General features: G+C 44.5%; 1 protein-coding gene across 2 annotated transcripts in view; it reads right to left on the reverse strand.

The window, feature by feature from the left end:
* Positions 1-22,481, reverse strand: part of lhfpl4a (LHFPL tetraspan subfamily member 4a) — a 428,890-nt gene that overhangs the window by 330,793 nt on the left and 75,616 nt on the right. The gene's annotated exons all lie outside the window — the stretch shown is intronic.

A 22,481-nucleotide genomic window follows, 5' to 3' on the forward strand; every position in this document is an offset into this window, starting at 1 on the left:
AACTTGCACCAGACTTTCACTTTGCCTGGCGTTATTATCAGCAATAATCCATTTATGTAGCGCCTTTCATGCTAAATAAAGCTCCAGGCCAGTTTCAGCGATAAAAATCACTCACGCTTTTGAGAGTCACAAAGCGTTCGAGCGGTGACACACTTCGGTGCCACTAGACTCCTTGATTACAGTGTTGTAATAATTTGCACCTCCCCATGGGTTACAGATATAGAATTAAGTATCTGTGGCTCCTTCGAGGACACATTTGTTAGCCAGCTGGCTGGCATGCGTGAATCAATTAGCCATATTCCCCTGCCGCCCTGGATTCATGACTCTGAGCGCATTAGTGCAGCTAGACTGTGAATTGCTCCGGGAGCTGGAAACAACGGGAGACTCACACCCGGCCACCCGGCGCTCCCGTGGAGTTGTCTTCCAGTCTGCCACTTGAAAAAAGCATCTTGTGGATATTACAGAATCTACTTGTAAACGGTCTGGAAATTAGACTGCGTTGTTTTTCTTTTTTTTTTTTTTAATTTTCCAGAATACCTTATAAACAAAAGGATTTATCTCAGTGCAGGAAACAACAGGCTCCAGTGGCAGAGTTTCAATGAATCAGTTTCATTAATGGAAGAGGTGGGGTGCTGGGAGTGTTAATATCTTTTAGTGTGGTTTTCATATTCAGCACAACTTAGTCTACAGCATATAAGCCTTGGGAGCTGTCCTCCTCCCACGCACAACACCTACTCAGTAGTAATAATAATGCCTCTGACGAAAAGCGGTAAATCGTGACTCTCCCGTCATTCACCTACACTCCATTACAAATTGAGTTTCTGGTATCCCTCCAAAAACAGCGCAACTGGATGACTGCTCTGCATACAGGAAAAGGCAGCAGCGCTTTGCGTCTTTCCATATAACTAAGTGACACATGTAAGAGATATCTCTATTTGTAGTGCGGCAGCAATAAATTAAAGTAAAGTAAGATCTTTTCATGGATTGATCTATTACAATATGGCTTTTTTATTTAATAATAATTGGTCTTTTTTGGCCCAAGCAAAAAATAATAATTCTGGTTTTGATAACTGGAAGTATCAGGGTGTCTTGGTGAGTTTTCCCATACCTTATCTTTGAACGTCACTCTTGCTGCTTGTAAGAACCAATCCTAGAAAGTTGATGCTTTAAGTCAGTGAGTCAGTCATCTTCCAACTGACTATATCCTAACTACAGGGTCACGGGGGTCTGCTGGAGTCAATCCCAGCCAACACAGGAACAAACCCCAGGCAGGGTGCCAGCCCACCGCAGGGCACACACCCAAACACCAAGCACACGCTAGGGACAATTTAGGACCTAACCTGCATGTCTTTCGACTGTGGGAGGAAACTCGAGCACCCGGAGGAAACCCGCGCGGACAACATCCAAACTCCACGCAGGTTGGACCCGGGAAGCGAACCTAAGACTTCTTACTGCGAGGCAGCAGCACTACCACTGCACCACCGTGCTGCCCTAATGCTTAAAGTTCAACTCATATTAGTGTTTGCTTAATTTGAATAGAATAGAATTTTCTTTAGTGCTGCTGCCTCGCAGTTAGGAGACTCGGGTTCGCTTCCTGGGTCCTCCCTGTGTGGAGCTTGCATGTTCTCCCCGTGTCTGGGTGGGTTTCCTCCGGGCGCTCCGGTTTCCTCCCACAGTCCAAAATCATGCAGGTTAGGTGGATTGGCGATTGTAAATTGGCCCTAATGTGTGCTTGGTGTGTGGGTGTGTTTGTGTGTGTCCTGCGGTGGGTTGGCACCCTGCCCAGGATTAGTTCCTGCCTTGTGCCCTGTGTTGGCTGGGATTGGCTCCAGCAGACCCCCGTGACCCTGTGTTTGGATTCAGAGGGCTGGATAATGGATGGATGGATGGATGGATAGAATTTTCTTTTATAGCCGTAGATCAGCGATCTCAAACTCCAGTCCTGGAGGGCCGCAGTGGCTGCAGGTTTTCATTCTAACGCAGCGTTTCTCAACCTTTAAGTATTTGTGACCTGAGTTTTCATAACAGTTTTAATCGGGCCCCCCTAACGTTTTTTTGAAAGGAGCCCACTAATACCAATTTGTTCTTTCTTAATTAATGATATATCATAGATGCATATTTTATTATATCTACTTAACTTTTATCGACATTTATCTAACTCTATATTTATTGTTCTAGTATCAGAATGTAGTTTAATTTGTTTTGATTTCAATAGATGTATTTTTCATATTTTTGATTTTTGTTTTCTTTTTTTCACATCTCGTGGCCCCCCTTTTTGTTAATTCGCGCCCCCCTAGGGGGGCCCGGCCCACAGGTTGAGAACCGCAGTTCTAACCCTATCGTTAATTAGTGACCTATTTTTGCTGCTAATTGACTTCTTTTAAATTCATTTTACTTGACTTGCTCTTGAAGACTCAGATCCAATAATTGTTTCTTTTTCCTTAATTAGCGACTAAACAATAGTGAGATCTACAATGAGCCAAAACGTGACCCACAAACTGTGTCTGTCATACAAAATCGGAAAATAATAAGGGTGGAGGTCTCAGGAATGTTAAATTGTTCAGGTCCACAAGTAAAGAAAAGTAAAGAAAAAATCAACAATTTCAGAAATCAAGCAGCATCAAGCCACAGATTTAAAGAACCACAAGACTTGGCACCTAATTAAGCAACTGGTTGGAGTGAAATTGGTTGGAGTTTGAGGCCCTGACTTATTGGTCTTCTGTTGGCTCCCTCACTTCACATTTCATTTCTGTTTAAAGAAGAAATGAAAGAATTCAGAGGGGCGATGAAGAAATTTTAGGGAATAAATCTTAAAAAACAAGTCAATTAAAATGAATTCAAAAGAAGTTAATTAGCAGTAAAAACCGTTCACTAATTAAGAAAATGGTTAGAATGAAAACCTTCAGCCACTGCAGCCCCCCAGGACGGGAGTTTGAGATCCCTGGCTTATGGTATAGCCTTTCACCCCCTGTACGTTAACTCGAGATCGAACTTTCTTAGCTCTATCTGTAATATTGTGTGTTAATTAAGTCAGTGTATTTTGGAATAGGCTCTTAGCTAGCATGGACTGAAAGACCCATTTGCAGTTTGTAAAAGAGATAGGCATACAGTTTTCTGACCATATAGGAAAGGTTCAACTGTATGAGCAAACTTAAAGAATGAAATAAGATAAATAAGCTTTAAACAGAACTTTATCTTAAAGAAGAACTTTTCTTTTCTTTGCTATATCAATTTTTCGTGTAAACTGTTTTACTTTGAATTTTACTAAAACAAAGATACTTTGTCTGTGGAATCATTTCAACGTGTCAAGTTACTGCCAGAATCCCATGAAGCAAACTAAAGCTACAGGACTTTGGTAATTTTGGGTAGACGCAGCTACACTGCTCATTTCCACTTCATCAGCTGAACCTGTAAGCTCCCCCATTTTAGGGATTGCCTTCTTTATTAGTGGCTGGCATACATGGACTGGTAAGGCTAAAAGCCAAATAAAACAGGAATTTATACACAAAATTCAAATAATCTCAGGGATCCACTGCCACAAAGAGGTCTTTACACTTCCTTTGTTCTCGTCTTGAAATTTGGACGGGGCTGCAGTGCACTTGGTAGCAGCAGCACTTTTCACACAGCGGTTGTACTTGCTGTTTTTTCCTAGTTGAGGCCGGGTGGTCTTTTGCTAATAGTACCCCTAGAGCAGGGGTCCTCAATCCCAGCCCTGGAGAGCCGCAGTGGCTGCAGGTTTTTGTTCTGATCTGGTTGCTTAATTAGAAAGCAATTCTTGCCAATAAAGCACTAACAAGCTATGAAATTAAATTAACTCTGCTATGTCAGGTCATTCTTATATCCTAGATTTTCTTTCCCTTTCTATCATGCAAATGATTTGAAGGCTAAAATGGACGAGTGATTCTCAGTCCTTCACTTTTTTCTCTTCGTTTTTCTTCCAAGTATTTAATTAAACCCAATAGTGCAGATAAATACACACAGGTGTAAATGTAAATAAGCTAAATGGAGAAATGCTGCTCTCTCTTGTCATTTGCATGTTATTGATAATAAGGAGCAATTCAAATAACTGTTTAAGACAAAATTAAGCAATAAGGGCTCAAAATCACTAAAGTGAAGCAGAAGTGTTACTTTAGCAATAAGTGCTTTTTATTAAGCAACTGGGTTGGAGCAAAAACCTGCAGCCACTGCGGCTCTCCAGGACCGTGATTGAGGACCCCTGGGCTAGAGAAGTGGTTCTCAAGTACAAACATCCACATGGCTGTAGGTTTTAAGTCCAATCGAATTCTTCTGTGTTAATTAAGCAAGTTGTAAATTGGAGTTTGTTTCACTTCAGAAACTACATATTAGTTATGTTAAATGAACTAAATAAACTAATAAGTAATTAACTAAATGCTAAATACTTAATAAGCTACAAACTAGTTATGCTAGAACAAAAGTAAACTAAACTAGTTATGGCTAAATAAAGCAGGACTACAGGCATGTATGAATTCTTTTTTGCTTTCTTGTGTGTGGTTCTTTTTAATTTTCAAGATATTTATTCCAAGTGTGAGTGTGTCCTTAATGAACTGGCCCCGCGTTCGGGGCTGATTCCCACATTGTAACCAGTGATGCCTGGATAGACAGCAGCTCCTGTGACCCTTGCTCTGGAGAAGTGGGCTAGATAATGGATGGACAGATGTGTTAGACAGATAAAATGTTAATGAACATGGAAGGGTAGCTAGTTGTGGCTTGTGCCAGTACTGTATGGAGCCAATTCTACAATCCAACACCACTCTAGGTGAAATTCTCCAACCTCCTTAACCCAATACACGGTCATGGAAAGCCAGAGCCTGATCACTTACATGCCAACCCACGCTCAGACAGGGCTTATTTAGTACCAAATTTTTGGGGTGTACCAAGAGAACATTCCATTTAAACTAAGGAAGAACATCCAGACTACACAAGGACAATGACTTGCCATTAAATTTCAGCCCAATACATACTGCTGAGCACTATGCCACCATGTTACCCACAACCCCATTTAATCGAAATGTCTTTGCTGTTCAGGACTTTTGAGTTGGGAAAGACATTGATGTCTTAACTGAACTATCTTAACTTTCACAGACATTTGGTCAATAATGAAATAATCTATAATTTTCTCCATATTATGCTATATGTGTCAAAGAATCAATAAGGCTTCCGTCTGATCTTGTAGTGCCTCACCAATCCCTGGTAGAGATGGATCACGAAGAAGAACACAAGACTGTCTTCCTCTTCTGGGCCTAAAGTTGTTTTTTTTATTTTTCTTGTCACCCCTCCGTCTGTCCTCACTACCAGCAGCCACCAGTCTATTTTTATTCCATGGTGACCTCCTTTAGCAGTAACAGAGAGAAACCAAGATGCTCAAATGCAGATCTTGTGACAAACTTAAGATTGCACAGCACAAACCAAAGCACCGCCTGAAGTGACGTGGAATGAAGAGACAACAGGAGGCGACGCTTTTTATTTGGCTTTGTGTTTGTCATCTACTCACACACATGCACACACACTCGCACACACACACACACACAGACGCACTCATCTTTGCCCTCCTACGCTTGTGGAAGCACTGAGACATTCCCATGACTCTCACTTTATTTTTATCTCTGGTTCCTCATTGCAGCTCAATAAAAGTCCTAGTCTGTCATATGTTGAATAATAATTTTAATATGGTGTTATTTTATTTAATTCTAAATTGAATTAAGAAGTTTTTGTTTTTTTCTCTCACTTCCCCAGTGACATACAAGCTAAATTAAATGGTAATTCCATACTGTTCACTGTGTGAGTGTTGAGGGGTCCTGTGACAGACTGGCATCCTGTCTTTGGCTTCCCTGGCTAACCAACAACCCTGAATTAGATGAAGAGGGTCTGAGAATGGTATTTTATATTACTAACTGTGCCCCAGTGTATTAGTGAAACGGGACAGTGAGGAGGGACCTGCCCGGCTCTCCACTCCTGACGTCACGCTTCCCCCACCCCTCGGCCCGCAGCCTCTGTCTCAGATTAGTGCGAATATATCGCTCCTGCAAGTGAACTATGATTCTTAGCGTCATGAGAGAAGTAGCAAAATCAACTGGAATGTTCAAGCAAAATATAAAAAGCCGGATCTAAATCTATTACTAGTTCTCTCATTCGCTAGCTAAGCAGATGTAAGATACGCTGGTACATGAGTGAGGAGGGCCCCAGCCCCTTCCCCTTGGCCCGCTGCGTCTTGGACTCGCACAAATAAATTGATAACGCGAGCAAACTATGATACTTAGCATAATGAGAAATGTCACAAAATCAACCGGAATGTTCAAGCAAATTATAGCAAAAAACCTGATCTAAATCCAGTAAGTAGTTCTCTCGTGAAAATTGGACAGACATACAGACATAGAGATGTTGGATTCCATATGTGTAGAGATGTGTGGTTAGTATTTTGAAGGAATACTTCCCAATGCGTCGATCACGATCGACCGGTAGATCGCAAAGGGACTGCAGGTAGATCGCGTTGCATTAAAAAAAATTTTTCTTTAAACGTTAGTCTATCAATTATTCTCCCTATGCCATTTGCCACTTGATTGACATACAGAGTGGCAAGTCTGAGATCTCTTTTCTTCTAACACACTGATCATCCCGCTACTGCAAAACTCCGGATGTGATCTAGTTAGCCTTCCAATTTATATCGACTAAAGAAGGGATTTTAAAAAAAAAATGATTAGGGTGGGTATGGGCTGGATGTGGAATTGGAAGAGGATTTTTTTTCTCATATTGTCACAATCAAAGTGCGTTTGTCTGACATTCAAGGTTCGATCCCCGATGAGGGGTGCAGTGGAGTGTGTTTGCCCAGAGGGGACTGGGCGGTCTCATGGTCTGGAATCCCTACAGATTTTATTTGTTTCTCCAGCCGTCTGGAGTGTTTTTTTGTTTTTTCTGTCCACCCTGACCATTGAACCTTACTCGTATTCTATGTTAATTAATGTTGACTTATTTTATTTTCTTATTGTGTCTTTTATTTTTCTATTCTTCATTATGTAAAGCACTTTGAGCTACTGTTTGTATGAAAATGTGCTATAGAAATAAATGTTGTTGTTGTACGCCTGATGAGCCTAAAATAGGGTGAAACACGTGTTGCGTACTCTTTGCATTATTTGACAGTTAACTATGTAACATTCTATGATCTGCTTCTCGCAACTGAGAGGGCACCCGTGGCGCATGTCTGCCAACTTGCAGACCAACCACATGCAGTTACCTTATAGGTAACCACCCATACAATCAAATCGTGATTCAGACTTCAGATGATATAGATATATGTATATCATTTTTGATGTAGGTAGATCATTTTGACCTGGTCATTTTAAAAGTAGCTCATAAGCCGAAAAAGCGTGGGCAACCCTGACTTAGAGTGACGGGTGTTCAAAGCAGTGCCATGTGCCTAGCCCCTGAACTTTTTGCCTGTTTTATTTATTTATCTAACAAATTCAATTGGCTATACGTATGGCAATGCACTCTATGCACCTTGGTGGCCCTACACCCCTGCTCTTTGAAGTTAGATATGAAAATCGGCACATTCGTTACCTCAAGTGGGGACCCCCCCATTATGATCTGTCACATGTGTGCACATGGAAGACAGCTTAAGGGCTTTGGTGATGGAACTTGCTGCCAGGCCAGGGGTTGGCATTGTATACTAATGCCTTCTCTGCCCCTCCTTTGTGCAGAACGGAAGATTGACAGCCACTCCATCTCTGATGTCACTTCTCAGTCTGTCTGCCTGGACCTTCACCTTCCTGCCTTGTGAACTCATAACCTGGAAGTCGGACATTTTCTTTCAGTTTAACTGAGAATTCCGGTTCATTTATTTAGCATTTATTGTGTGTTTTCCTTATTTATTTTTTATCTAATTATACAGGCTCAACAAGATGGTGCTCCAACTCTTTAACTTTGTTTGGGTTCTCTATTTCAGTTTTTAGGTACTTATTTGAAGACACCTGAAACCCATTAAACCCAAATGGTATCAAATCAATAGAAATGCCCATCTGGAAACATGGGGTGTAAGGAAGGAACCCGCCTTAGATGGGGTACCCTTTATTCTGTCCAAGGGCATACCCAGCCATGTTCAGTAATAGCAGGCCAGGTGAACATTGGCAACTATGGTGCCTATAAAAAGTATTCACCTTTTTGGAAGTTTTTATATTTGACTATTATACAACATTGAATCACAGTGGATTACATTTAGGCTAACACTGATTTAAAGAAAATCTCTCTTTAATGAACTGTATAATGAAGGGAAGGTCACTATATAAAATTATTATTTCATATTTGGCCCATGCCTTAATTCAGTATGACTTACAAGATTATATAATGCTATAGCTGTTTACAGATTTTTTAACAGTCAGCACACAGGCAGGTTGAACGATTTGCTGAGGGTCACATAGTGAAGCCGAGGAAGAAATTGAACCAGCATCCTTGTGCTTTAGGGGCCAGTGCCTCAGTCATTAGATCAAACTACCCGATTCAAAAGTCAGTTACTTTCTGCATACACATTTCCCTTGGACAAGCTCCAGAAACAGAAATCTCCTCATCAGGAAATTAGGGTCCGGGCAGTGCAAAGTGTTCACAAATCCTGGTAATTGTTCGCTACACCACTGAGTTCTCTCTTTGAATGACCATCCAATTTGTCCTTTTCTCTTTTGTGGCACATTAACACATCCAATGTACAATCGCATAAAAGTGACCTATGAGACACCTGCTCTTATCATAGATTGAACTTTATATGTCCCTAGTGGGTAATTTAGCTTTTTACAGAAACTCTTTAAATAAATAAATACATACATACGTACATAAAAAGGCACACAGATAAATAAATTATTAAATATACAGACACACTATGGTCTGAAAACATACCAGAATGACTAAAAAGCAAGAAAATAAGAGTCGAATAATAATAATACATTTTATCTATTTAGCACCTTTCTGATTTGGCGGTCCCAGGCCCAGTGAAGCGTTATGGAGGTGTACTGCTGTTGGTATGAAGGAGCCCCCGTCACTTTTCTTGACACACCTCTGCTGAACGATTCATTGGCTGAACGTCCTCGGTGTTAGTGCGTCACATATAGAGGTTGTGCAACTTTGTTCATAATGGCACTCAATGTTGTTTTTCTTCTCTGCCTTGCTATGACTTCCAGGAGTGTGTCCTATTACTGAGCTTGTCTTTTTAATTAGCTTGTTGATTCAGTGGGCCTCAGTCACCAGCCCAGGACCCCACAGTGTAGAAAATCACACTGACTACCACAGAGGTGTACAAGATGTGAAGGATGTCACTTCTCACATTAAAGACACACAGTCTCCTAAGAAAGAAGAGCCTGCACTGCCCTATCTGCCCCATAGCTTGTCTGTGCCCTACCCACACATGTACATCTATTAAAAACTTTTTCTTTAGGTTTAGATGGACAGGTTTATTGTGAGGATTGAATTGGTGCAGAGATAGGTGCTGAACAGCACCTTGCTGTAAATTTCTTGATGGTGAAAACGTGGATTTTTCCTGTTATTCGGCATTTTTGCTTTGTGCCCTCCCTCACCATAACCATGAAAGCTTTAGATTTATCAAAAATTTCAATCTCCGGGCCTCAATATTTTAACTGAAAATATCGATATCTTGATGATGGATGTGTGTCTATCTGTGTGTCACAATTTCTTGATGATAGTGTAGAGCTAAAAGAGCTGGACGGAAAAATACCAATGAGACTATGAGACGACGATGTGCTGATTAGTTTATGAGCCAAATCGTGCAAGAGAAAAAGGCACTCTAGAGGAAACCTCAAATACTGCAATTCTGCAATTAATTATGAATTCTTCTCATCAGTTGCTCTTGTAATGACCTATTTTATGATCAGAAAGATGAGCATCAGAGCAGTAAATATAATTACTGAAATGCTCCAGAATCGTTCAGGTAACTTGGCTCCTAGTGCATAAAGCCTACTGAGGTTCACGTCTGACTTTTGGTTTTTTTTTTGCATATGCTAAAGTGAGCAGGAACCCAAGGTGTCCACCTGAGTCACTCTGATGGTGGATGACTAAGTACAGTACATTTGTAACAGTAGTCATGCATAATTCTTGGTTGTAGTTTATTGATGCCTTCCAAAGTTTTTGGTAAATGATGAAGAGAATCTGTCTGGGCCAGGGACACTTATGGATGGCACTGAAGGGAGCCCAAGTTTCAGGAGACCAATGAGAAATAAAAGAATGAAGGACCACATAGGAAGGAAAGGGTTAAAAAAAGGCTTAAAAAAGGGGGCAAGTAAGAACATTTATTTATGTGGCTAACACCTTCATCTAAGGCGACTGACAACTTTTATGATACAGTTGGTTCCATTTCTGCCGGTTTTCCCAATTGGAGCACAGGCAGGTCATGTGACTTGCTCAGGGTCTCACAATGTCATTAGCAGGATTTGAAGCCACATCTTCAGGGTTTGAAGTCCAAAGCCTTAACCACAACAGCACACTGCCTGCCTAAGAAATGAGGACGGTGAACAGCACCAGAGACAAAAGAGACACTGCCCCACCTGAATGACTCCAACAGGGGACTCCGGGTTCATTACAGAAAAAATGGCAAATAAAAAGACCCTGAGGAGATGGCAAATTCTTTGTGGAACCCGTGGGCAAAGGTCTTGCTTGCCTGAAAATAAGATGGTATGGGATTTTATTTATTTATTCAGTAATCCCTCTGATTTACGGAACATTAAAATAGAAAGCTGCTTTTATAACAGATGTTTCATTTTTTCCTTGCTTCTGAACTCACTGTACAATTACTGCTAGTGTATTAGTGGCTTATTATCAATTGTCTTGTATCGTGATTCATGTGGGGGATTTTTTGTAGAGCTGAAATATTATGGGTTTGTGTTTTTGAAATTTACAAAAGTAATTTCAATGACGTTCTTTCATTTGATATTTTCTGTATTTTTGACTGGCTAGTAGTAGAGTAGTGTTGCACATTTCTCGATCATTTATTTTTTTCCTTTTCTGCTGCTATTCTGAGGATCAATAGCTTTCAGTATAATCATGCTGGTTCAGGGTGGGAACAGATCGAATAAATAATACATCATCCAAGGTTCAAGGTTTAATGAAATCATCTATGGTTTATATTGAAGGAGCATTTTCTTGTTCGATCTCTATGGAGCCACAAGCTTAGACCTTTGGCTAAGTAACTTCTCCTCCTTATTTAATATGGTCTTTCTTAGACACTGATACTGTGCCTAGAGTGGAAGTATTCCTACATGACTAATGTCAGTCAGACTCTCTTCTATCTATAGGGCATTGCCTCGAGGGGAGGGTAGAAGCACCTTCAGCTTAATGGAGTCAGACCTGCCCTGTCATTTACTGTGTGATCATCAGAGTTTAATGAAGCCATCGGTGGACTACATTTACTTCTTAAAAGAAAGTTCAAGGAGATGAACCTTCTCCCTGCTGGCTTTGTAAGTCTTTGCCAAAATGACTTCACTTATTTATGGGACATTGCCTCAAAGGAGACCGAAGAAGAAGAATCATTACATTGGAATAGGAGCTGCGCTGTCACCTAACATGTTAACAACACAATTCCTGGGCTATCTTGTTTGGACATTTTCTCAGAGGACGGAAAATGTGGCTTAGGCCAATAAAACTTTCACCTAATTGAGGAATTAGAGGCAACTGGTGAAGCTTCTTGACAAAACATGTTGTGTCCACTATCAGTAATGGTCATTACAAGACATTTAAAAATGCTGCCCTTCGCCGCTATAAGTAATAAGAAGGGGGAATCATTACATCCCAGCACAATGTCCTCCATACTGACTCACAGTGCAGAGCACTCCATAGGATAATGTGCTGAGCCCCCTACTGTACATCATGTTCATCTGTGTGACCAGGCACAGGTCCACCTACATCATTAAATGGGCTGAAGATACCCCCATCATAAGCTTAACCACCAGCAATGATGAGACGGCTTACAGAGCAGAGGTCTACCTACTGACCCAGTGGTACCAAGATCATCAGTGGCGGTTTTAGGCATGGGCGAACGGGGCAGCCGCCCGGGGCGGCATTTTTCATGACACGTGGGGGGCGGCACACAAACTTGGAGGAAAAAAAAAATCATCTGTGCCGCTAAGCGGTTTTCTATTATCTATGATACCTGCGCCGCCCCTGCTGCTGAAGGAGCCGCACAGAAGCCGCGAGTAGGAGGCCGCGGACGGATTCGAGCGCACCTAGGAACGTGTTCGCCGGCAGGGAATGGCGGGTACTAACTTTCTCCCTCTGCTTCCTCATAGGAAAAAAGACCTCCCTCCGCCATAGCTGACGGCTGACCGCAGTACGGCACTTCCGCCCTTCCTCCGCCATCTTGCCATGACGTCATCCTTCCCGTCCTCCCTCACGGTCCTTCCCAGCATCCTTGCACCTCCGGCTCCTCCCCTATAAAATGGCCACGGACGCCACGGTCTGGCGTCACGCTTATGAACATTCAGTTGTTTATGATTTTGACCTGCTTTTTTTTGTTGTTGTGGAATCGCGACAATATACGGGGCCGGAGAACCCCAAACCTCTTTGCTGTCTCCTGCTCCATCTGTTACATTGGCGTAGTCGGCAGGATACAAGAGTCCTTGAGATGACGGAGGGACAGGACCTCAATACTGTGCTGCAGAACATGAATGCCCAACTCCAGGCCCTGCAGCAGGCGCAAGCCAGCACCACCAGGGAGTTAGAGGCCACGAAGGCCAGGCTGGCCGAGGCACAGTGCAACAGGCAAGAGTCGGCCAAAGCAAAGCCTCCCCCAGTGGTAACTATGACCGAGGCGGACGACATCGAATCCTACCTCGGGATTTTTGAAAGGACGGCCACCCGGAACGAGTGGCAGTGGTCAGGGCGTCCACTCTGGCGCCTACCTCAAGGGACCCGCGCAGCGGGCCTACTATGACCTCCCGGAGGAAGAGGCCGCGGACTACGACCTCTTGAAGCCAGAGATCTTGGCCCGCTACGGCATAACGCCGGGCCAGCAGGCGGTAGAGTGGCGGAGTTGGCAGTTCTCCCCAGAAAAGCCTGCCCGTGCCCAGGCGTTCGAGTTCTGGGGCAAAATGGGGCGCTGGCTACGGCCAGAGGGACCCCAGGCTCGGAGAGTCGTGGAGCAGGTGGCCTGTGAGGGCCTGGTGAACGCTATGCCCAACTCCCTCACCCAGCAGGTCCGGCGCCAACCCTATAAAGACATGCCGGGTCTCTTGGAAGTTCTTGAGCGACAGCTCGCGGTCCTCCGACTTGGGGAGGCAGAACGGTCCGCCCGTGGGAACCGACAGGGACGGGCGGCCAACCCAAGCCTACTCGACGCGCTGCAGAAGCGCCAGCCAGACCTAAAGACAAGCCGGGCCCACCGCGCTGTTATAACTGCGGTGAGCCCGGCCACCTGCTGCCAGCCTGCCCTTTAAACGTCTCCGCGGAGCCGATGGACTGCACCTTGGCGTTCGCCGAAAGGTACTGTACCCCGCCGCACCCCTTGGCGACTCTGAACACGGGAGTGGTTTTATTGAATGGGCACATGGTGATGGCTTTGTTTGACTCCGGCAGCAACATAACCATTGTTGCTCGCCGTTATGTGTTGCCGCAACAATGGCTGACTCGGCATTTTCAGGTTACTTGCGTGCATGGAGGGACCAAGTCTTATCGTTCCGCACAATGTTATATTACCTGGAAGGGGGACCCAGTTAAACTGACGGTCGCGGTGTTGCCCGAACCCTCCTATCCAGTGATATTGGGACATGACTGGTCAAAAAGAACATGCGGTAAAACACTTACCACTTCCGGGGCCTCGCTGGATCTAGTAATGAGGGGGCAGGGCGCCCCTCCCGCGGTCTCCACACCATGCTCTGGGGCACGTCCTAATGGTGTTGGCACTTCAGGCAATGTTTCCTCTGCGACGGGCCCTGACCCGGACGACTCCTCCGGGGAAGGGCCGAGCCAGGGAACACTCCCGGTGCCCCGAACACAAGACCCTCTCGATGGGCTGGATCACCGGTTTCGGTCCACGCCGGCATCATTCAAGAGGGAGCAGTGGAATGACGATTCCCTGCGGGCTGCCCGGAATGCCGTGGTTTTGCCTAACAGCTCACAGGCCGACGGTTCCTCACCACGCAACCCTTCTTTGTCCTCGAGAATGATCTGGTGTATCGGGTGGCGACCCACGAGGGCGAGGTGCGGAAGTTGTTGCTAGTGCCGCGTACCTTCCGGCGGGAGGTATGCGAGCTAGCTCACGCCCACCTCCTAGGTGCCCATCTCGGCGCCGAGAAACTCTGGAGAGGATTAAACTCCGATTTTACTGGCCTGGGATTAATGAGGAGGTCCGGCGTTTCTGCCAGTCCTGTCCGGACTGCCAAATTCACCAGATTCCTAGGAGGGACCGCGCTCCTCTTGTCCCTATTCCCCTCATTGATGTCCCGTTTGACAGAATAGGGGTCGACCTAGTAGGACCCTTGGAGCCCTCTACCCGTGGCTACAAATATATATTAGTCATGGTGGATTACGCCACCCGGTACCCAGAGGCGGTTCCCCTGCGCTCCGCTAATACAAAAACCATTGCACGGGAATTAGTTAATGTATTTTCTAGAGTGGGTATACCCAAAGAAGTCCTTACGGACCAAGGTACACACTTCACCTAGGATACGTTCAGGGAAGTGGCCAGATTACTGAGAATAAAGCACCTGAAAGCGTCTGTCTATCACCCTCAAATAGACGGGCTGGTCGAGCACTTTAACCAGACGCTTAAGCAGATGCTTCGCAAGGTAGTCAGCGCGGACGGTAGGAACTGGGACCAGCTTCTACCGCTCGTGCTGTTTGCTTATCGGGAGGTACCTCAGGCCTCCACAGGCTTCTCCCCATTTGAACTTTTATACGGACGTCAACCCCGAGGAATTTTGGACATATTAAAAGAGGGCTGGGAGGCGGAGCCCCTCCCTTCCTCCAACATATTGGAGTACGTAGCGCAACTGCGCGACCGGCTCACAAAGATCAGGCCAATCCTCAAAGATCACGTGACTCGTGCGCAAGCAGCGCAGGCCCGGTGTTACAACCGGAACTCCGTCCTCAGGGAGTTCCGCCCTGGGGACCGAGTTATGGTGCTCGTTCCAACCTCCCACTCTAAGTTGCTCGCTCACTGGCAAGGGCCGTACGAGGTTAAGGAGAGAAAGGGCCTCGTCGATTATCTGGTGAAACAACCCAATCGTCGACCGAGTGAGAGGATCTATCATATCAACCTGTTGAAACCTTGGAAAGAAAGGGAGGAGCTTCCCGACTCCCATAGGTCACTCTCCCTTTTTTCGAGAGTAACTGCCCTTAACCTCGGTGAAGAGCTAACCCCCAGGCAGCGGCAGGAGTTAACCCAAACACTCCGCACCATCCCCGAAGTAGTAAGCGAGTCACCTGGCCGGACCTCGTTGATTGCCCATGACATTGTCACGGACCCGGGGGTGATTGTCCGGGAGAGGCCCTATAGACTCCCGGAAGCAAAACGCGCGGAGGTAGAACTAGAGGTACAACGGATGTTGGACATGGACATAATAGAGGAAAGCCATAGCCCCTGGTCCAGTCCTATCGTCCTCGTGTCCAAGCCCGACGGCTCCTGGAGGTTTTGTAATGACTTTAGACGTCTGAACCAAGTCTCCAAGTTCGATGCCTATCCTATGCCCCGCATTGATGACCTCCTTGAGAGGTTGGGTACGGCTCGATATTTGACTACACTGGATATGACTAAAGGGTATTGGCAAATTCCCTTAACGGCATCCGAAAGAAAAAACAGCCTTTAGCACCCCTAGCGGGCACTGGCAATACAAGGTACTCCCATTTGGACTGCACGGGGCCCCGGCGACTTTCCAACGTCTGGTAGATAGAGTGCTGAAGCCTCACCAGTCCTATAGTGCCGCCTACCTGGATGACGTCGTCATCTATTCTGGCACCTGGGAGGAACATCTATTGCAGGTATCGGTTGTCCTCCGAACACTAGGTGGAGCCGGCCTCCGCATCAACCCACGGAAATGTTTTTTTGGCTTAAAAGAGGCCAAATATTTAGGCTATCTAGTGGGACTGGGACAGGTGCGACCCCAGTGCTCTAAAATTAAAGACATCTTGGAATGGCCCCGTCCGAATACCAAGAGGCAGGTGCAGGCTTTCTTGGGGTTAGCGGGGTACTACCGCGGTTTGTTCCCCGTTTCTCCGAAGAGCAGCACCCTTGACTGACTTGACAAAGAAGGGTGCTCCCCTGTACGTGGTGTGGACCAACAAGGCGGAACACGCATTCAGTGACCTAAAGAAGGCCCTAACGTCGGCACCTGTGTTAAGGTCGCCCGATTTTGGGCTCCCTTTTATTCTCCAGACCGACGCTTCGGACACAGGCCTGGGCGCCGTGTTAAGCCAGAGCGTCCATGGTGTCGAACACCCGTAATGTATCTAAGCCGGAAACTGATGGACCGGGAGACCCGGTATGCGGCAGTGGAGAGGGAGGCCTTGGCCATTAAGTGGGCAGTGACCCAGCTCCGTTACTACCTGTTGGGTCGCGAATTCACTCTGGTGACTGATCACGCTGCTCTTCAGTGTATGTCCCTGCACAAGGAGTCGAATCCGCGGGTCACCAGATGGTTTCTGGACCTACAACCGTATAAGTTCGCTGTCACTTATCGGCGAGGTACCCTTCAGGCCAATGCCGATGCCCTCTCTCGGGTTCACGACCTCTCGGTTAGGTCCGCCCGACCTGACGGGTCTGGGCTAAGGGGGGGATCATGTCACGCACGCGCGAGTAGGAGGCCGCGGACGGATTCGAGCGCACCTAGGAACGTGTTCGCCGGCAGGGAATGGCGGGTACTAACTTTCTCCCTCTGCTTCCTCATAGGAAAAAAGCCCTCCCTCCGCCATAGCTGACGGCTGACCGCAGTACGGCACTTCCGCCCTTCCTCCGCCATCTTGCCATGACGTCATCCTTCCCGTCCTCCCTCACGGTCCTTCCCAGCATCCTTGCACTTCCGGCTCCTCCCCTATAAAATGGCCGCGGACGCCACGGTCTGGCGTCACGCTTATGAACATTCAGTTGTTTATGATTTTGACCTGCTTTTTTTTGTTGTTGTGGAATCGCGACAATATACGGGGCCGGAGAACCCCAAACCTCTTTGCTGTCTCCTGCTCCATCTGTTACAATATATATATATATATATATATATATATATATATATATATATATATATATATATATATATACATATATATATATATATTTTAAATCTGAATTAGGGATATTGATAAAGTCTTATTTGGAAGATGATAAATTAAGGAAATTAAGTTTTATTACACAGTCCAACCACAACTGACAGCTCAAGAAATTAAATGAGGCTTGGCCAGATTGATTTGTACTGCCAAGCAAATGTTTCATTAAGTTTAGTCTCTTATTAAGATAGAAAAAAATATCAATCACTTGCTCATATAGCACCTTTCCACATTAAATATAGACTTACGAAGCAACCAGCAGTGCGGCACCATAATGCCCAGTCTGATGTCTCCTGTTACAACTCAGCTGCCTCATCTGTTCACTTGGCACAGAACAAAAATAGTCGGCAGTATTTTCACACTTTGTTTCCTGCTCTGTCTATTTTTACTGCCTCCCTTCTGCGTCACACGGGGCATGGGTGATAAAATGCTATTTTTTGCCCAGTGTGTTGAAATAATGATGACTTGCTGAATTTTATATATTCATCAAATGGGCTGATTTTTCCAGAAAAGGAATTGCCTCGAGTTAGCCAAATGGGACTGAGATAAAGTTTAACATGGACTCTTCAGTAGAGGTGAGGGTCTAATTCCATTTATATGTGACAATGAAGAAAAACAAATATGAAAAAGAAGCCATGCTTATCCAGCACCTTCAGCTATTACAATGTGATAGTCATTTATAAAAATGGAAAAGGGAGATAGGTGTCTTAACAGTTTGACAGGAGACATGCTCACTCTGGGACACACACATCTGTGTTTTGAAGCGAGGAAGGAATGTCTCATCTGCTTTGAACTGTTTCATCAAAGAGTAGCAGGGAAATTATTAGTTCACCAGTAGAGACTTTTTTTTTCTGATTCTTCAATACATTTGCTTGAAGTATTTTCAAGTCTAAAATGATTTGACCAACAGTACCAATTGTTCAATAAATCAATCCATCAATTGTTCGATCGATCAATATTTACATAAAGTGCATCATCATATGGATTGTGCAAAAACACAATTGGCAGTAAATACAGTAAACACTCAATTTAATTTCAGCTCATGATAAATCATTAAAAACACGACACTGAGCAGAGAACACAAACGTCTAGACATTCATCCATCTGTCAGGATCATCTGTGAATTAAATTTAAATTGTTTCATTATGAAAATGTTTTCCATCTTTGGGTTTCCTAGACATTTTGTAACTTGTATTTATTATTTACATTTTTTCTTGTTGATTTAACTGTGTTTCCAGTGAGAGTTGGACTCCGCCAGGGCTGCCCTTTGTCACCGATTCTGTTCATAACTTTTATGGACAGAATTTCTAGGCGCAGCCAGGGTGTTGAAGGGGTCCGGTTTGGTGGACTCAGGATTGGGTCACTGCTTTTTGCAGAGGATGTTGTCCTGTTTGCTTCATCAGGCCGTGATCTTCAGCTCTCTCTGGATCGGTTTGCAGCTGAGTGTGAAGCGGCTGGGATGAGAATCAGCACCTCCAAATCCGAGAGCATGGTCCTCAGCCGGAAAAGGGTGGAGTGCCCTCTCAGGGTTGGAGGAGAGATCCTGCCCCAAGTGGAGGAGTTCAAGTATCTCGGGGTCTTGTTCACAAGTGAGGGAAGAATGGAGCGTGAGATCGACAGGCGGATCGGTGCGGCATCCGCAGTGATACGGGCTCTGCATCGGTCTGTCGTGGTGAAAAAGGAGCTGAGCCGTAAGGCAAAGCTCTCAATTTACCAGTCGATCTACGCTCCTACCCTCACCTATGGTCATGAGCTATGGGTAGTGACTGAAAGAACGAGATCGCGAATACAAGCGGCTGAAATGAGTTTCCTCCGCAGGGTGTCTGGGCTTTCCCTTAAAAAAAAGGGTGAGAAGCTCAGTTCCGGGAGGGGCTCAGAGTAGAGCCGCTGCTCCTCTGCATCGAGAGGAGTCAGATGAGGTGGCTCGGGCATCTGATCAGGATGCCTCCTGGACGCCTCCCTGGTGAGGTGTTCCGGGCACGTCCAACCGGGAGGAGGCCCTGGGGAAGACCCAGGACACGCTGGAGGGACTATGTCTCCCGGCTGGCCTGGGAACGCCATGGGATTCTCCGGAAGAGCTGGAAGAAGTGGCCGGGGAGAGGGAAGTCTGGGCCTCTCTGCTTAAGCTGCTACCCCCGCGACCCGACCTCGGATAAGCGGAAGAGGATGGATGGATGGATGGATGGATGGATGATTTAACTGTGTAAGTCTCGCTTTGCATCTATGGCTAATTTCTATGTAAGTCAGTTAGTGACTAGTTGACTAGTCGTCTTGTTTAAGCAACAAGCTTCATGACTCTGTGTGTTTGAATTTTTTTTAATGGTTGCCTATAGTTCCCTTCTTAATTTTAATTTCCTATTTTGTTTCTTTGTTGAACAGATTTATATTCTGGAATTAATTTATAATCTGGATTCATGTTCAATGATTACAAATTATTAAATTTCATTTTTGACGCCATTTTGCTTCTCTCTGGAGATCACCATTTTGTTGTCATGGTACGACAATTACACAATTACGCAACTGATGTTATCGGATCAGCAGTATAAAAATCATTATGCTAAATGAGTCAGCATTCGAGTTTGCAGATATTCCTAGCATAAAGCCTTTGAGTGAGAGTAGTAATGCTCTTTAAAAAAAAAATTATTTCCAAGTTCCTTCTTATTATGAGTTTTGATTAGAAGAACGATAGGACGGATTTAAAGTCGAAACGTTTTGGCTCGCTTACTGTTTCCTCTCCTAGTCTTTTAAATTCGTGCTGTTTGCTTTCCCTGGCATAACAGCAAGAGGCTGGGATCACTTTAAACAGAAAATTACAGACTCAAAATCAAAAAGTGTTAAAACAAATCATTTGGTTAGATCTTCTGGAATAAATACAGTATATGCTTCCTTGACTTTGTATCAACATCCGATATTGTGGATATTGTTAACAAAAAACCTTTGTGCATGTGTATAGCAGTGTTATTTAGATTTTCCCAGATCCTGACTTCTAACTTCTACATCTTGTTACTATTCTTGGATTGCAATTTTCAATTAGATGAAAGATAGGCCTAGTTCTTGGTTATGACTTTCTGGCTTGTTTAACATTTTCCATCCCAGTCACTTACATTCATTCTGTTTGCTTTTCCTGGTGCTATGCATAACAGCGGGGGCTGTGGTCAACTCTCGCTGATATTTTAAATAGAAGATTAAAGACTCAAAATCAACAAGTGTTAAAACAAATCATTTGGTTAGGCATTCCATAATAAGTATGTGCTTCTTTGAGATTGATTTCTGGTTTGATTGATGGGGATGACACTGCCTCCCCCAAGACGCCAGATGGCAAGTTCCCCACAGCATAGCAGTGCCCCGGATTCCTGTAGGGCATCATGGAGTCTGTAGTTCGGCATCACAGCCCTGATGAGTACTGTGGGTGCTGTCAGAAGAAGCTGCAGGAAGATCTGGGGATTTGTATTTTCCATATAGCCCGGAAGTACTCCCAAGTCACGGAGTCGGAAGCCCCAAAGTACATCCAGGCTGAAGAATACCTCAAGTCCTCCATTTAACCCGGAAGTGCTGGCAAGTCATGGGGACAGAAGAACGGAAACACTTTCGGGTCAAGGACTATATAAAAGACTACTGAAGACCCAGCAAGTGAGCTGAAGTTCGGAGGCAGTGGACAGAGCTTGCTGGGAGTTGTGGAGGAGAAATTTCTGTGTATTATTATTGTTATTGTGTTGCCTGTTTATGGTGGTGGAGGTGCTTCAGGGCACTTTTACAAGAAGAAAAAGTATTAAACAAGTTCTTGGTGATTTTATCCTGTGTTCTGTGTGTCTGTCTGTTGGATTGAAAGGCAACAGCATCCTGTTTTTATCTGCTATAATAAAACACCACTATGTGTGTGTGTGTTCATGTGTCCAGTCCCTCCAAACAATCAGATTGGTCAGTTTGGTTTTGGTGGCTCAGTAGTAGGGGTGGCAACATGATAATTGAAGGGCACGTATAGCGATAATGAAATGATACTGTAGGGGTGTGAAGTTCAATTCCTGATTGTGACAATTTTATAATTATTACAAAAAAAAAATTAAAATGGAGCATTCCGATGACAAGTCATCAAGTGATGTTGTGTCTCTAAATACTAAAGCGGGGCAACCTAAGTCATCTTCAATCATGGGAAGTATTTGCAAGAGTTTCTTCTTGAATGGTGGTTTCACAATTGGAAAAGGAGGCTTGCTTACCATTGGTGGCAGTCAAAAAGTGGATAGGAGATGAGCAAGGTGCCTACAAAATGACAGAGACTGAGAAGCAGGCAAAACCTGATCGAGAGGTGAGCACCAAGCAAGAGAGGTTGAGACACATGAGGATACCAAGGAAAGGTGTAGGAGGAACGCCGAGGGCACATGCAGGGAAAGAAAGGTAGAGCCACAAGAAGACACAGAGGAGAGGCGCAGGAGGAACTCTACAGGTAAATGTAGAGCAAGAGAGGATGAGACACATTAGGATACAGAGGAAAGGTGAATACTGACATTACACGTAGGATAAGAAAGGCTGAGGAACGTGAAGACACAGAGGAGAGGTGCGGGAGGAACTCTGCAGATACATGTATGGCAATAGAAGTTGAGGCACACAAAGACACCAAGTCAAGGCTCAGGGACAGGCACTATATATCTCCCTCAGCCAATGTTTGTATATGGCCATCTATATGTGGCACTTTCAAGAGTCATAAGAAGAAAAGAAGTGAAGGTAATGACAGCTGGTGAGCAAAGTAATAGTGTTGCAAGAAACATTATTTATGGAGAGGTTCTAGAGAGATAGAAGTAGAAGATGGGGAGTGTGGACAGGCTAGGGGATATGGTAGCAGCAGATTTCAATGTCATTTATGCTATACTTATATGCTGGTTCATCTAATATACAGGTGCCGGTCCTAAAATTAGAATATCATGACAAAGTTGATTTATTTCAGTAATTCCATTCAAAAAGTGAAACTTGTATATTAGATTAATTCATTACACACAGACTGATGTATTTCAAATGTTTATTTCTTTTAATTTTGATGATTACAACTGACAACTAATGAAAGTCCCAAATTCAGTATCTCAGAAAATCAGAGTATCAGAGAATATCAATTAAGACCAATGCAAAAAAAAAGGATTTTTAGAAATGTTGGCCAACTGAAAGGTACGAATGGTAAGGTGAAAGGTAGAAGTAGTCATGCATCATGTATTTAATAATATTGTTTAATAAAG

This window comes from Polypterus senegalus, chromosome 12 (assembly GCF_016835505.1).
Source record: "Polypterus senegalus isolate Bchr_013 chromosome 12, ASM1683550v1, whole genome shotgun sequence".
NCBI lineage: Eukaryota > Metazoa > Chordata > Cladistia > Polypteriformes > Polypteridae > Polypterus > Polypterus senegalus.